The sequence below is a fragment of the Chiloscyllium plagiosum genome, unplaced genomic scaffold (genome assembly GCF_037043375.1).
Source record: "Chiloscyllium plagiosum isolate Xiang-an unplaced genomic scaffold, Cpla_swu_hap1 HiC_scaffold_15, whole genome shotgun sequence".
Lineage (NCBI taxonomy): Eukaryota > Metazoa > Chordata > Chondrichthyes > Orectolobiformes > Hemiscylliidae > Chiloscyllium > Chiloscyllium plagiosum.
This window is the reverse complement of record NW_028270153.1, coordinates 27,762,464-27,779,870: the sequence shown is the minus strand read 5'-3', so window position 1 is coordinate 27,779,870 and position 17,407 is coordinate 27,762,464. Positions and strand designations below refer to the sequence as shown.

The window sequence follows — 17,407 nt, the reverse complement described above, 5'->3', positions numbered from 1 at the left end:
TGGAAACCAGAGTTTAGATTAGAGTGGTGTTGGAAAAGCACAGCAGGTCGAGCAGCATCCGAGGAGCAGGAAATTCGACGTTTCGGGCAAAAGCCTTTCATGAGGAAAAGAGGCAGGGTGCCTGCAGAGTGGAGAGATAAATGAGAGGGGGTGGGGGTGGGGAGAAAGTAGCATAGAGTACAATAGGTGAATGAGGGTAGGGATAGAGGTGATACATCAGAGAGGAGGGTGGGGGAAGGTAGCAAAGGGTACAATAGGTGAATGGGGGTGGGGATGGAGGTGATAGGACAAAGAGGAGGGTGGGGGAAGGTAACAAAGAGTACAATAGATGAATGGGGTGGGGATGGAGGTGATAGGTCAGAGAGGAGGGGGGGACGGTAGCAAAGAGTACAATGGGTGAATGGGGGTGGGGATGGAGGTGACAGGTCGGGGGGGGAGGTAGCAAAGAATACAATAGGTGAATGGGGGTGAGGATGAAGGTGATAGGTCAGAGAGGAGGGTGGGCGAAGGTAGCAAAAACCTATCACCTTCATCCCCACCCCCATTCACCTATTGTACTAGAACATAGAACATAGAACATAGAAGAATACAGCGCAGTACAGGCCCTTTGGCCCTCGATGTTGCGCCGATCCAAGCCCACCTCACCTATACTAACCCACTATCCTCCATATACCTATCCAATGCCCGCTTAAATGCTCATAAAGAGGGAGAGTCCACCACTGCTACTGGCAGGGCATTCCATGAACTTACGACTCGCTGAGTGAAGAACCTACCCCTAACTTCAGTCCTATATCTACCCCCCCTTAATTTAAAGCTATGCTACTCTATGCTACTTTCTCCCCACCCCCCTCGCATTTATCTCTCCACTCTGCAGGCACCCTGCCTCTATTTCTGATGAAGGGCTTTTGCCCAAAACATTGATTTTCCTGTTCCTCGGATGCTGCCTGACCTGCTGTGCTTTTCCAGCACCACTCTAATCTAGACACCCCTTGAAAATTTGGCCAATTATTATTCAGCACTAAAGGTCCTACTGCTATCCATAATCTGGATTCAAAACAACTGGTGGGGTTGATTCAGTATAATTTGGAATTTAACAGCCAGGTTAACCTAATGATGTTAAAAAAAAAAGACTGATCCAAACTGACATTTTCATTCGAACATCTTTTTTGCCATAGTGAGGTGGAACTCTAGCTTTCATTCAAACAGCAAATGGCTGCTTTGAAGGGACAAACTAGCATCAATGTTTGCTGTCTAACAACTATGTTTTTGTCAGCTCCAAATGTTCCATAGCCAGATGTCTTGTTTACAAAATAAAATATTGAACTGTGATCTGGTCTCAGTGATAACATTAACCATCTGCCAGTTGTTAAAGTTGCCCCATTTAAACAACAAAGTACTTGCAGCAACTGGGAACGGGGAGTAAAGCATACACAACTGCTCCCAAATGTTTTTTTCTGGTGCTGATAATAATTATAAACTTCGACTCCAAAACTAAACTTTAAATAGTTTAAGACTGCGCACTTGCTATTTTACTCTGAGTATTTCAGCAAACATGTATAGACACAGATCAAATAGCAAATGAAAATTGAATCTCTGACTCAAAAACTAGCCTACATCATCTCCTTAATCAGAGGAATGTTAGCGTCGGCAATCCTTACTGCATCTTGCCAATCAATGACAGGGTTTTGGCATTAGTCTGGGAATAGTCTGTTACTTGGCGGCAGAGGTGTAAAGGTAGACAGCATGGAGATACTGATAATTTATTACACACTAACTCCTGTGTAGCTGTCCATGTGTTGACGTGGGAAGTTGCATTTATTCTAATATTTTTGTTATCTACAGTCACAAACGCAAGCTGCAATTTTATCTGCATTGCAAAGCTGCTTCCAATTTGTAGCAACACTAAATTTGTAGCACAAATCAAACAGCAGGTCCTGATCTGATTTGAGAGAAGTAGCAATATATCACAATTGATGCCAGACTGGGTATAACTTTCAAAGCAGGTTTAGAGGCCTACCCAAGCCTAGGTACTTTTTAAACCTATGTGTATTTAATTTAAATGATATGAAATGTAAAAACCAGATATTAGATGCCTTTCCAGAACAAGCACTCTTGTCCTTTTTAATACTGTATGTACAGATATATCTAATTCAGCCATTTGTAGAGGAGCTCTTTGGAAAATAGGTCAAGAGCACTCTCCCAGAGCAGAGAGTTGGAGATCCAGATGAGCAAGAAGGTTTTGTTTTGTTGCAATCGCAGTAAACTACACCTATTAAGTCACTAATTCAAATTGGTCTTTCCGAATTTCATTTTTTAGTCAGATATACTTTAACACAGATTAACAAGGAATATTTTAATTGCACCCAAGATTGTAAATGCCACAAATACAGATGAAGAAAATATGTTTAATCTAATAAAAAATGTAAACAGCTTGATGACATACTTTTTCTTTTCTGCACCATGAACGGTGACATATTTATTCTTGATCACCTCCTCATTAAAAAGGTAGATAAAATACAGATAGAAATCTATGGAGACTATGTTCCAGATCCTGCCAATCTCCTGCTTTTTCTCCACACCATTGCATATTATTTTAATGAGCATTTGGATAAAAATAAATGTGCAAGGGTACGGGTATAAAGCATGAGATTGGCACGAAGTAATGATGTTCATTTGAAAAGCTGGCACAGGCAGGTTGACCCCCTTCTGTGATTCCACCAATTCCACTGATTGGGCCCAGGTTTTCCTCTCCACTGTTCAAGGTTGGCATAGACTATTCAAAGGTGAAGGACTGATCTGCTGCTCAGCTCTATGGTGGGCATTGTGTCCTTAAATCTGCACTGAGAGAAGAAGGGTGAAAGTGGATAGTTGCGTTGTAATGGTGGAGGCTATCTATTGCTCAACGCTTCACCCACTGATTACCCTGCAGCTAATACTGCGAGTTATGTAAACAAGCATCACATGTGCCTTGGAGGTAACCAACCCTGGATATTCTGGTTCTATGGATTGCTCTTAAAACTCATCAAGTCCCACTTTGTGGAGCATGCCTGCTCTCCCGCACAGTCCACAACCTGTACAGGTGCCTGATGAAAATCCTGGAAGATCCTCTCTACCACCTGCTTGCTGATGCATGAACATGATCATAATGCTCCTTCGCTGCACCATGCATCACTCCACACAACATGAGATAGAAACATCTTTGCTTCAACAGATCCTTAAATGGCACTTATTATCTGTTTGCCTGATGCAGATAATATCAAATCGCATGGTGTCCCACTCTCAGGACATCCTTGTGACATCTCTTTCTTCTCCCTTGGTGATGCTGAACATAGGTCCACCCATTAGGGAAGTAACTTCAGCAGCTTTGTCCTGCTGGAAATTGATGGGGAATGGCAAAGTGATGAGGTTTAGTTTGGAGGAATTCCAAAAGATCCTGAGTTCATGGGCTGACACCCCTTGGATACTTTTACCTCCAGACTCAGTGGAAACATAAGAATTGCTGTAGGTTTTCAGAAATTTTGGGGCCTCTACCAAAGCTGAAACTTAAATGATGCTGCAATCAGGTGTCTTCAGGGTATCGATACACACCAATGTATAGCCAAGAATATGTATGTCAGTTCATTATTCAACTAATATTTGCAGCAATGTTGTAGGTGAAGCACTTTTACACTGGAGAATGGAGCTATGGTAATTATTGGTACAATATACTCATGGATATATTTCCGAAATAGAAGAAACAATCAGAAAAATACAGTATGATTAGATTAGATTACATTACAGTGTGGAAACAGGCCCTTCGGCCCAACAAGTCCACACCGACCCGCCGAAGCGCAACCCACCCATACCCCTACCCCTACATTTACATTTACCCCTTATCTAACACTACAGGAAATTTAGTATGGCCAATTCACCTGACCTGCACATCTTTGGACTGTGGGAGGAAACCGGAGCACCCGGAGGAAACCCACGCAGACACGGGGAGAATGTGCAAACTCCACACAGTCAGTCGCCTGAGGCGGGAATTGAACCCGGGTCTCTGAGGCACATGAGGCACTAAAACATGGCAGAGGCCCTAAACCAAAATTTTGTCTCTGTTTTCACAGTGGAAGATAATCATTTCTTCCCAAAAGCTGCAGTTACTACAGAGGAACTTAGTGAAATTACTGTAACTTGGGAGAAGGTACTAAGTAAATTAATGGGATTTAAGGGGGGCCTGATGACCTGCACCCTAGGGTATTAGAGGATGTGGCCGCAGAGATAGTGGATGCATTGATTATAATTTTTCAAAATTCCCTGGATTCTGGAAAAGATATGAATGGATTGGAAAAATGTTGAAGCAGTACCCTTATTCAGAAAAGGAGGCAGGTAAGAAGTGGGAAATTATAGACCCATTGGTTTGACCTCTGTAGTGGAGAAGTTGCTGGAGTCGATCATAAAGGAAGACATAACTGAACACTTGGAAAAACAAAGCTTAATTCACCAGTAGCAGCATGGTTTCATGAAGGGCAAGACATGCTTGACAAACTTGCTGGAGTTCTTTGAAGATGTAACCAGCCATTTGGATAATGGTAAATCTCGACTTCCAGAAGGCTTTTCAGAAGGTTCTGCATAAAAGATCCAGAAGGTTAGATCCAGGGGGTTAAGAGTAAGTATTCACTTGGATAGAGGATTGGCTGACCAACAGAAAGCAGAGGATCAGGATAAATGTGTTGTTCTCTGGATGGCGAATTGTTAATAGTGCAGTGCCACAGAGGTCAGTTCTCAGACGTCAACTATTTACAATCTATATTAATGATCTGCAAGCAGGGACAGACTGTAACATAGCAATGTTCACAGATGATACTAAAAGCAGGCAGTGATGAGGAGATATAAAGTTTATAGGTGGATATTGATAGGCTAGGAGAGTGGGCCAGAATCTGGCAGGTGGAGTTTAATCTGGATACATATGAGCTTGTCCAATTTGGACAGAAAAATTCAAGGGCAAATTATTTAAATGGGAAGCAGTTTCAAAGTGTGTCAATGCAGAGGGATTTGGGAGTCCTTGTGCATGAATTGCAGTAAGTGGGTATGTAGCTGCAGCATGGAACAAGAAAAGCAAATGGAATCCTGGCATTTGTTGCAAAAGGACTGGATTATGAAAGTAAAGAAGTGTTGGTACAATTATTTAGGACATTGGTGAAACCACATCTGGAATAATGCGTCCAGTTTTGATCTCCTTCCTCAAGGATGAATGTGGTGATACTGGAGGTAGTTCAGAGGAGGTTCATCAAGTTGACTTCAGGGATTGAAAGGGCTGTCATATGAGGAGCGATTGAATAGCTTGGGCTTGTACTCGCTGGACCTCAGGAGAATGACGGTGGATCTGATAGAGGCATGTAAAATGCTGAAGAGGACTGATAAAACTGGATGTTGACCAGATGTACCCTTTGTGAGTTAGTCTCAAACAAGAGGCCATAGATATAGAATGATGAGGAGGTAGGCTCAAAACTGAGATGAGGAGAAACTACTTCTCTCAGTGGGTTGTGAATCTGTGGAATTCACTGCCACAGAGTACAGAGGAGACAGAATCAATCAAAAGATTCAAGAAAGAAGATATGTTTCTGATTAAAAGTGTGATAAAAGGCTATAGGGGGTAGGCAGGAATATGGAGTTGAGACCAGGAAAAGATCAGCATGATCACGTTAAATGGCAAAGTGGGCTCCAAGGGCTGAATTGCTTAGTCGGCTCCTAATTCCTACTTTCCTATGTATATAGCAAAGTTTCAGCAGAAAGCTGGCATAAATCAGTTGCACGGCAAACATTTGCTGAAAACAATGGTGCAATTCCACTTTTACACCATACTTGTACCAAGTTATCCCAGGAAATATTGAACCAGTTTCTCCCAATTATTTATTTTTTCAGTCTTTGGTGATTATTGTATGACATTCTTTAGATAGAAAAAATCTCAAAAGAGAAGATTGATATCCAGCTCAATTCAAAGGATGATTTGCAAATTTTCAACAAGATTACACATAAAAGATGAATAGATTTCAGAACAAAATTAAGATTGTAGTCACAACAGAAACAACAGCCTACAAATTCACCATAACAATGCATGGATAGTTACCTCTTTGTATGGCACTCCTGTGCTATTTAAATTGAAACATTAAACAGCACGTAGGTATTAATAAGGAATGTCATATGTGATAAATGTTTTCTCTGCTAATATAACAAGAGAAGAAAGAATACAATATTATGAAGTCACAAACAGGAAGGAAATAATACAAAACATGTAGAATGCAGTGCCTTCATTAAATATGAAGTCAATATTTTTCTTTGGTGGCAGGTGGTTACTCCATTATTTTCCTGTGCCCAAATGGAAGAAAGAAAAACCACTGCGTAAAGCTTTCTCTTCTCCTGATTTTAAGAAATGTGACAAAATATAGTGAGAATGAGAAAATCGGATTATCGACATTGAGAAAACAAATTTACAATTTTCCCATCATGCCATGAATGGCACCTTCAGAATTAAGCAACAACTACCTTATTTCCATACATTTCAGTAAACACAAATATTGCTGGAGGGACAGGCATTGTTGAGGAAGCGGGGAGGTTGCAGAAGGACTTGGACAGGCTAGGAGAATGGGCAAAGAAGTAGCAAGTTGAATACAATGTTGTAAAGTGTAAGGTTACACACTTCATTAGGAAGAATAGAGGCACAGATTAATTTGTAAACAGGGAAAAGCTTTGGAAATCTGAAGCTTAAAAGGTTCACCCCAGTCTGTCCTAGTAGTCTGTCCATCTTCTCCATGTCCACTCTATCCCAGGCTTCTCAGTATTCTGGAAGTTTCAATGAGATCGACCCCCTGCCCTCCTTCTAAATTCCTTTAAGGGCAGACCAAGAGTCCTCAGCTGCTCATATGACATCCTTGATCCACAGGAAAATTCCTTTGGATACCCTCCAATGCCAGTATGTCCTTCCTCAGATATGGTTAGATATGGAATCCTAGTTCAGGATTCCCTTAAGGTTAGCTTGCAAGTTCAATTGGCAGCTACGAAGGCAAATCTCATGTTAGCATTCATTTCAAGAGAGCTTGCATATAAGAGCAGGAATGCGCTGTATAAGATTCTAGATTAGAGTGGTGCTGGCAAAGCATAGCAGTTCAGGCAGCATCCGAGGAGCAGTAAAATTGACGTTTCGGGCAAAAGCCCTTCATCAGGAATACAGGCCTGTATTCCTGATGAAGGACTTTTGCCCGAAGCGTCGATTTTACCGCTCCTCAGATGCTGCCTGAACTGCTGTGCATTTCCAGCACTATTCTAATCTAGAATCTGGTTTCCAAGCATCTGCAGTCCTTGTTTTTACCAAGGCTGTATAAGATTCTGGTCTGACTGTATTTGAAATATTGTGAGCAATTTTGCATCCCATATCTGAGGAAGGACATGCTGGCATCACAGGGTTTTCAAAGGAGGTTTATAAAAATGATCCTGTGAATGAAGGGTTATCATATGAGCAGCAGTTGAGGACTCTGGGTCTACACTTGATGGAATTTAGAAGGATGTTTGGGGGGGGGGCATCTCAACAGAACATACAGAATACTGAAAAGCCTGGATAAAGTGAACATGGAGAAGGTGGACAGTAGTAGGACAGAGTAGGTTGAACCTTTGAACTGAGGTGAGAAGGAATTTCTTGTAAGAGGGCGATTATTCTGTGAAACTCATTGCCACAGAAGGCTGTGAGACCAAGTTCTTGAATGTATTTAAGGAAGAGATAGGCTCAAGATTAGTAAGGCGATCAAACATCAAGGGGAGAAGGCTAGGGAATAGGTTTGAGAAACACAGCCATGATTGAATGTGGAGCATATTCAATGGGCCAAAAGACCTAATTCTGCTCCAAAGTTTTATCACCTCAGCTCACCTTAATTATATGCCACTTCCTAATTTCCTCCCTCCCTCAATAGTGTTATGCAAATTCTCAACATGTAAATCAGAGTGGGTGCCTGGTGGCTGCAGCTCACTGAATACTTGCCCCAGCCCAGTTTCCAATTGCTTCTTCACAACTCATACAAGACCTCAGCCCCTTAACACTTCACTTTGAAGCTGAAAGATACTAATGATTGCATGTGTTTGCCAAGTTGCTTTACATGAAGGAATACACATGCATCTCTTGCATGGTAAAAGTGATGAGGGACAATTTGAGGTAGTAGGGTGGAACCTCACATTAATGGGGATGGAGTTGACTCAAAAAACCTGTGTCTCATTGACTACTGCAACAGGAGGCTCTGTTAAGAGTAGTAACAGTAATCATGCCTTCATTGATTCAGTAATGCAGCCCATCTGGCTTCAATTTGCACTCCATTGGCAGGTCATTCATTGTTCAAGATTGCAAATTAAAAATTATGGCCTCAAGCAATGATGACCATTACATGCTGGGCACTAATTGCCTCCTTGTTAAGTCAGCTAAACAATGATAATGAGCACAAGGCACTTCAAAGCACAACCTGAGCTTTCCATTTCACAAACACATTCAAGCACAAAGCACAAGCACTCCATCAATGCTCAAATGATAAATTACCATCAAAGCCAAATTTGGGAGGTCTGCGCCTAGTATCCTGGAACTGACTTTTACATACTCAAAGGTTCCTGCCTCCTTCCAAGGTCTTCCAGAATTCAAAGATAGAATCAAAGAAGAATTATAGAATCCCTACAGAGTGGAAACAGGCTGTTCAGTCCAAATGAGTCCACTGACACTCCAAAGAGCATCCCAGTTGGACCCACACTATCCCGATAACCCTGCACTTCCCATGACTAATCCACCTAGCCTGCACATCCCTGGACAGTATGAGTAATTTAGCATAGCCAATCCACCTAACCTGTATATCTTTGGACTATGGGAGGAAACTGGAGCATCCGGAGGGAATCCACGCAAGCACGGAGAATATGTAAAGCCCACAGAGATAGTGAACTGAGGGTGGAATCAAATCCAGCTCCCTGGTGCTGTTAGGCAGCAGTGCTAACCACTGGCCACCGTGTTTCCCATTGGGGGCTACCTCCACCAAACATAGTTTATGTTTGGTGGAGGTTTTTCATAATGAAGATATAACTCGACTCATGCTTCCGCGAGGGCCAAAGTGGAACAGATCATATGTTCATCCAAGCTGAGATTTCAATGTCCGGACTTCTCTGGCAGAACTTTACAGCATAGCCCAGGATGGGTGCCCAGCATCATTGTGGCTTGCTGTGGCCTACACAACTGGAGCAGAAAATGGCAGGGGTGATCCTGCTCACAGATAAAATAAGGAATGATAACAATTTTGCGAGGATGAGGATTAGGACATTGAACAGGAGAAACATCCAAACCAACATGATGATGCAATGCATTTCTGAGCCCTCAGAAACCAGACAGAACCTAACCAAAACCCACTTCCAAGAGGAGCTGAACTTGGACTTTGTTCACCATTCTGTTAGTAATATAGCAAGCAGGCCCTTCTTAGTATTGAGGACATATGAACCTTGTTACTTTGCAGTCATTGACCATTTCATTTAGTGAATACATGTCTCAGTATCCACGTGTTGTATGCTTGATATCTTCAAGTTATCCCACTTCCAAGAATCTACATCAAACAGGTCCTAATGACAAGAAGGGACAAAGCTGCTCACTGAAGGCACGTCACTCCCTTGAGAAGCTGATCTACAGAAAGAAGCCAAAATGGAAATTGCTGGAAAATTTCAACAGTTTTGGCAGCACCTGTGGAGAGAACTCTCTGAAGAAGGGTCACAGGATCCAAAACGTTAACTTTGCTTTCTCTCCATAGATACTGCCAGACCTGCTGAGTTTTTCCAGCAATTTCTTTTTTAGTTTCTGATTACCAGCACCCACAGTTCTTTTTTTGATCTATAGAAAGATCCTTTCCCTGCTGTGATATACGAAATCACTGATTTCATAATCTCACTCTCAATGTAAGTGCAAGTATGGAATGGCATGTGCAGGCCAGGCCCGGGTAATCCCTGCCCAGAGTATTGACCCCCGGGGTTGTCTTCATTACAATAAGGACTGCAGCCAAGCATTGCAATGTCATAATACAAGTATACCCAATTTCTGAGATCACGTGTTCTGAAGCCACACAACATCAGATTATAGTCCACACAACATCACAACATTCAGACCACTGCTAATTTATCAGGTTCCCTGTTGTTAAGGAGTCAGTTGCTTGTGAGAGATGAGTAACACTGGATGATTGCAATTTTTTGCATCTTTGGGATGTGTAAGGAGGCTGTTTTTCTCCCACATTGGTGGGACTTGATCAGGTTTAACAGCAAAAATGATATGACAGTTGCCATGTTAACAGTGCAAATAGATGTACATTCAGGAAAATTATAGTTTATGTACCATGTTTCACCAATGCCATCAATGACTTCAGTAATTTGTTTTTGTCTCCCACTATGTCTAATGATACAGTCAGCTGTTCCCCTTCTGGGGTGGAAGAGGGCCTTCAATTCCTCTCACCTTTTCATCGCACCTAAAGCAATGGGGTGCAGCTCTGTGCAGAGACTGAGTATGCTGGATTTGGTTCTCCATAGTGGTCATCAGGCAATCCATGGAGACAGACAGCTGCACAGATTCTTGGCACATATAAGGTTGGTGGACTCCTCCATTCTTCAATCCAGGTTACTGAGTGATTTTGACAAGATGTTTGTTGTTCCTCTATCTGCCTGTGCTGTTTGAGAAAACCATTAATGGTCAAGGACATGAGATTGTCTTCTACCTGGGGTTAAGTAGGTTCCTGGTCTCGGGCAGCCCTTTGAGTGTCAGAGATCTGCAGTGTTTCTTCCTTGCAGAGACATGGCAGTGATGTGTTCACCAGATTGTGCTCTCATTTCTAATCGACGAAAGGGTACTCACAGAGGTGAATGCCTCTGAGCTGGAGGTGTGTGCAGATAGAAGCCATGCGTGCATCCCCCAAGGGTTCAGAGACTTCCTCCTGAGAGGTGGAGCTGGAGCTGAAGATTGTCTTTGCTGGCCTCCATATGGAGCATATGGAGGGCTGCTAATGTCTGCAGAACAGAAGAAATGGTTTTAATTGCTTAAGAGGAAAGAAAGTATCTGCAGATTAAGAATAAGTTAGCACTGGTGGTAATGGGAAGGCAGTGCAGAACAAAGATGCTTAATGGATTGGTTTGCATTCAAGATCTCTCAATTTGTAAGGAATCATGATCTTCTCCAGCCAAATCTAGAACTCTCTCCTCATAAGAAATGATGAGTCTGATGTTTTACACTGTATCCCCCTCCAACCTACCCTACCTCCATTTGTCTTGAATCTCTGAGCCTGGCCAATTATTCCTGCAAAGAGAGGAAGGGCAAGTTGAGTATGATGGAATTGAATAGAAGAGCAGTTTGTGATGTTGCAGGAGCAGAAAAGATAATGGGATGTCATCATTGAGTGAGTACAAAGTACAGAGTGCAGAAATGGTTAGTGATCTGGGAGGACGAGGAAACGAACATTGTTGTTTGAACTTGATGCATGCAACACCAAGAATTGTTGTACATGAGCCTTGGAAAGATGTGCATGTAATGGTAGAGTTAAGATGAGCTGTGGCCCTGTGAATGTGAGATAGCAGAGAGAGGGTGGTGGCACATTCCCGAGTGGAGAGCAGAAAATCGCACTGATCATCATGCTGCACTGCTGGCTGTCATGCTGGACCCAGGACACAGCACTGATCAAGGCTGCAACTTGGGAGGAATTTCTTCTCAGACAGTTATGACTCTTTGGAACTCTGTACCACAGAGTGCAATGGGGGCAGAGTTCTTGTGTATATTTAATGCTGAGGTAATTAGATTAGTAGGGCAATCAAGAGTTAAGTGAAAAGGGCAGGAAAGTGGATGTGAGGAATGTCAGATCAGCCATGACCAACTAGTCCCTCGAGCCTCCTTTGCCAATCAAATGGCCTAATCTTGTTCCGATTTCTGATGGTTTTATTGTGGTACGTATCTGTGGCAACCAGCTGGAAAATAGACTGCCCTCTTTTCCACTAAGTATTCCAGGTCTTTGTATGAGGAGTTGAGGTTGGAATTTGAGGCTGTCCAGACAAAAACGTACTCATTCCTCATTGCTATGTTTGATTGAGACTATTCGTGCTGAGTCACCCCAATGCTTTAGTTTGCAAATCAAACAGTCAACTACATGGTACTCTCCTACGGTGCCAGTTATTAAACTAACAGTTCAGTAGAATTTGAAACCTTTAAGTAAGGTAGTATAATGGGAGGTACTTACAACAGTCTCTGTAGATGGTAGCCAAGCCAACAGCAAATTCTTTACCAAGTTGCTCCTGAGCAGTGGTCTAGCAACTTTGTCAAGTGAACAGTTTGACTTAACACCTCATAACACCTTTGTGGCAGTGCTATTTTAATTGCCTTTGCCTTGGCATCACACCTAAGGTATAAGTGCTTTAGGATCCTGAAGCAACCTTGTGATGATGTGCCAGGACTGCTCCTCACTGGACATAACTAGTACAATATAGAAGGAGTTATTTTGATTTGAAAAGAAATGCATATGTAGATAATAGACTTTCACTAAGGTAATAAAATCTGGTATAACTCAGATGAATATGTACTGTTATAGTTCGCATCAATATGCAATACAGAGCTACATGTCTAAACCTGGAGACAGTTTCTTGACCTTGTCTTTTCCTCAACTCATCTGTATGATCCAAAAACTCTGGCTTGGGCACAAAACCACATTGCAAAAGAACTTCATTATTTGAGATTTTCCAACAGACCTCATCCAACATGTTATAAAGTATTGAAGGTATCATATGCCATATGATTGACGTTCTCATCCATTGGTTCATGAAAGTGTAACATAACAACAAGGTCTTGAGAATATTCCATGCTGTTGGGTTTACATTTAATGACAAGTGTGAATTCTCAAAGCCAAAAAAAGCTTTTTTGGGCCACATTCCTCAGCTAACAGGGATCATGGCAAACCCAGAAGAGAGAAGCTGTCAGGTCATTTCTGCTATCCAAGAATATTACAGAACTCCAATAGTTGATCGGAGGTGGGAGTGTGAACCACTCTAACAACTCTACTAAGCCAAAGTTAATGAACCTCTCAGAGAACTTATGAAATAATATCAGGCTCGGTGTTAGACTTAACATCCACAGAACTTATTTGATTGAATCAAAAACATGCTCATTTTTTAAATGAGGTGTTTATACAGTATGATCCCAACATTTGCATCTATAAGCATACAGGGAGAATTAGCCATTTGGATACAGAACTGGCTCAAAGGTAGAAGACCGAGGATGGTGGTGGAGGGTTGTTTTTCAGACTGGAGGCCTGTGACAAGTGGAGTGCCACAAGGATCGGTGCTGGATCCACTACTTTTAATCATTTATATAAACGCTTTGGATGTGAGAATAAGAGGTATAGTTAGTAAGTTTGCAGATGAGACCACAATTGGAGGTGTAGTGGACAGCGAAGAAGGTTATCTCGGATTACAACAGGATCTTGATCAGATGGGCCAATGGGCTGAGGAGTGGCAGATGGAGTTTAATTCAGATAAATGTGAGGTGCTGCATTTTGGAAAGCAAATCTTAGCAGGACTTATACACTTAATGGTGAGGTCCTAGGGAATGTTGCTGAACAAAGAGACCTTGGAGTGCAGGTTCATAGCTCCTTGAAAGTAGAATCACAGGCAGATAGGATAGTGAAGAAAGCATTTGGTATGCTTCCCTTTATTGTTCAGAGTATTAAGTACAGGAGTCATGTTGCTGTACAGGACATTGGTTAGGCCACTGTTGGATTTTTGCATGCAATTCTGGTCTCCTTCCTCTCAGAAGGATTTTGTGAAGCTTGAAAGGATTCAGAAAAGGTTTACAAGGATGTTGCCAAGCTTAGATGATTTGACCTATAGGGAGAGATTGAATAGGCTAGGGCTGTTTTCCCGGGAGCATTGGAGGCTAAGGGGGAACCTCATAGAGGTTTATAAAATCATGAGCATCATGGATAGGGTAAATAGACAAGGTCTTTTCCCTGGGGTGGGGGAGTCCAGAACTAGAGGGCATAGGTTTAGGGTGAGAGGGGAAAGATATAAAAGAGACCCACAGGGGCAACCTTTTCACGCAGAAAGTGGTAGGCGTATGGAATGAGCTGCCAGAGGAAGTAGTGGAGATTGGTACAATTGCAACATTTAAGAGACATTTGGATGGGTATATGAATAGGAAGGGTTTGGAGGGATATGGGCCGGGTGCTGGCAGGTGGGACTAGGTTGGGTTGGAATATCTGGTCAGCATGGATGGGTTGGACTGAAGGGTCTGTTTCCATGCTGTACATCTCTATGACTCTATGACTCTAATTCACTAAGCCTCCCAAAACAATACATTCCAAACATGGCCTCTGTTGCCTTGCAGGACAGTAACACCAAATTCATTGGAACACTACCACCAAATTGTACATCATCATCACTTGCAACTATATTCCCATTTTTACACTTAACCAAAATCCTGCAACACTGTTCGTAAGAGAACTGCACTGTATCTGCACCACTTGGACTGTAGAAGCTCAGGAAGGCATTTCACCATGCTTTTCTCAAGTGCAACTATGGATCAGCAACAAACATTGACCTCATCAGCTATACTTGTAGCCCATGAAAGTACAGCTTTAAAAACTTGTTTGTAGCATCCACAACCCCAATACACAAAACTGACTTCCTGCAGAACCAAATAAAGTAGCATTATAAGCACAATTACATTACTGCTGACACAGGAAAAACTGAGAGTGCATGTTCAACATGTACTCCATTAAGAACGCTGCAACATGCCTTAAGCATTATTTGAAAGTAATGTCTTAGCATAAAATACTTAATCTCTGTCTGCATACTGACTTGCAATATTAATTACAGTTTTTAAAAGCATTTATTCTGGTTTAGGGTGAGAGCTACAACCTTTTTAATAAAACATGCAGTTATTATTAGGTCAAGTTCAACACTAGAAATATATGAAGGGATCATGCTCTTTAGATTAAAGAGTGTCTGATTTACTCTTCCAATCAATGTCAAGATGAAAAAAAAATTCAAGTTCAGCAACCTTTTTTTTCTGACTTTAGAAGTAGAGTCTCAAAGGACCTTAAAAAGGCAAAGAGGCAAATAAAAAAGCAACTCCTTCATAAAATAAAGAATAATAATTAAGACCAATAGGAAACAATAATGTGGGCATAATTTACCAGAAATTGGCTCATTGTCCATTTTGGGGAGGTTCACAGATGGTTTCTCTCCATGAGTTGTAGCTTGTGCTGTGTTGTTTTCCCTGCTATCCTGTGTACATCAATGGTGCGCTGCTCACACTACCATGCACTCACCAGTAGCAGAAGTAATTCAGGACCTCTCAGAATTCTGGGCACCCTATTTAAAATGCATTTGTAACCAAATTAAATGTCATCAGCCTGAAACTTCCCTTCATACTTCTTATTTGTGAAGAATTGTCCCAAATATGGCTGAGAAAGGGACATTAGCTTCCCTAGTAGAGGAGAGACATTCTCTTTTTTCAGGACGACCAGAGGAGATCACAGCACCAGACTCTGACAGCTTGGTGTGAAGTTGCCACCCAGTTTACTGTGATGTTGACTGTCTGGAGAATTGTTCAGAAATGCCGTGAAAGGTTAAAGAACCACCATCTTCTCTCTGCTTTCTCTAACTCTGCCACTGCACCTTCCTCCCACCAAGGCTCATATCTACCATTCTCATTATTGCATGCAGCACCTTCCTTCACCCACTCTTATCCACTTCATAAGACAATCCGTCCATACCAGGGATCATCACAGTGAAGCTTCTCTGAAGCACCTCTAATGAAAGCATATTTTTTCTTCAATGAGGGGATTGAGGCTGCTCACAGTACTCCAGGTATGGTCACATCATTAACTTGTACAGTTTCAGTAAGACTTCCTTACGCTTATACTCCAATCCCCTTGAAATAAGAGCCAACATCTCATTTGCTTTCCTGATTACCTGCTGCACTTGAATGCTAGCTTTCTGTATTTCATGCACAAGGTCCCCCAAATCCCTTTCTTTTTGCAGCTTTTGGAAGTTTATCTCTCGAGAAAACAATACTATTCTTCAGGTTTCCCTTCCGAACTGAACAACTTTACAATTTCCCAAATATCGGTGACTTTTCTACCCAGAAGAAACAAGACACTCAAGATATCTCCTCCTCCACATCTGAGGAAAATGCCATAGACTCCTCAGTGGACTGTCTTTTGTACCTCAGGTGCTGATACCTCTGTGAGTGTATGAGCGAGATTAGAGTCAGGAGCACATTCTTATAAGCACAGCTTGCCACATCTTTGCAGCTGGTCAAGCAAGAAATGTCTCATATTGCTGGCAGTCAGAGGACTTCAGAGACCAGGCACCTGCTGAGCCCCAGGCACGAGAGGCTGTTCGTGACTTCATCCAAATGCCGATGAAGACATGGGGATTACCAGCTGATCGTCAGAGGAACTGGGTAATCTGACTCAAAAGGTCAGAACTCCAACAATGATGATTGAACCATACTGCTTGTGGTATGACAATGTGTGACTGCCACAGTGTGAGCCAGGACTAGCACACTATCTGCTGGATATGTGCATGAACCTGCACTCTATTGATCTCGGGCCCCCTGAGTAAAGGATGTATCCCTTGATCTGATTGAGGTCGACTCCCTTTAATCTTTGATACACAGCCATTTGCTTGAAGTATATGCATTGAGTATGTCATGTAACCTGCTGGCACATGCTGCAGATGCAACATTTGTAAACACTACTTCTTTTATTTTTTTCTGTATTCTTAATTGTGGGAGATGAACCGCTTTAATATCCAAAGATTATTGATAGATTGTTGCATGTTTTAAAGCAATTAACTTACACTCACTTGAAGGGAGAGGATTGCCTCCTTAATCCAGAGACATAGGTAATGGGTTTGAATCCCACCATAGCAGATAGTGGAATTTGAATTCAATAAAAATCTGGAATTAAAAATCTAATGACTGTCATGAGTCCATGGTCAGGAAAATAACCACCTGATTCACTGATTCACTGAAGGAAACTGCCATGCTTACCTGATCTGGCCAAATGTGACTCCAGACCCACAGCAATGCGGTTGTCTCTTAACTGCCGACTTTAATTAGGGATGTGCAATAAAAAATCATTGACTTAGCCTGTGATACCCTCATTGTGTGAATGAATTTTTAAAAAACTACTACGTAAGCAGCTGCTTACTCAAGAATAGTAGAAGCCTAGTTTTCAGGTGAGTCAAAGGGCGCCAAAGAAGCTTTGGCTGGCATGAAGTAGATGATTGGTCTATGGGACTAGTGATTAATTGTCAATCCCAGAGGCACTCTGCCTGCCAACAGCTATGTGTTTAGCTCATAGACAGCTGAAGAGCTTGGGGCTGTGATGTT

General features: G+C 42.0%; 1 protein-coding gene across 6 annotated transcripts in view; it reads right to left on the bottom strand.

Moving 5' to 3' along the window:
* The window catches only part of ptprt (protein tyrosine phosphatase receptor type T), a 1,424,809-nt gene that overhangs the window by 974,601 nt on the left and 432,801 nt on the right, over positions 1-17,407 (bottom strand). The window lies entirely within an intron of this gene.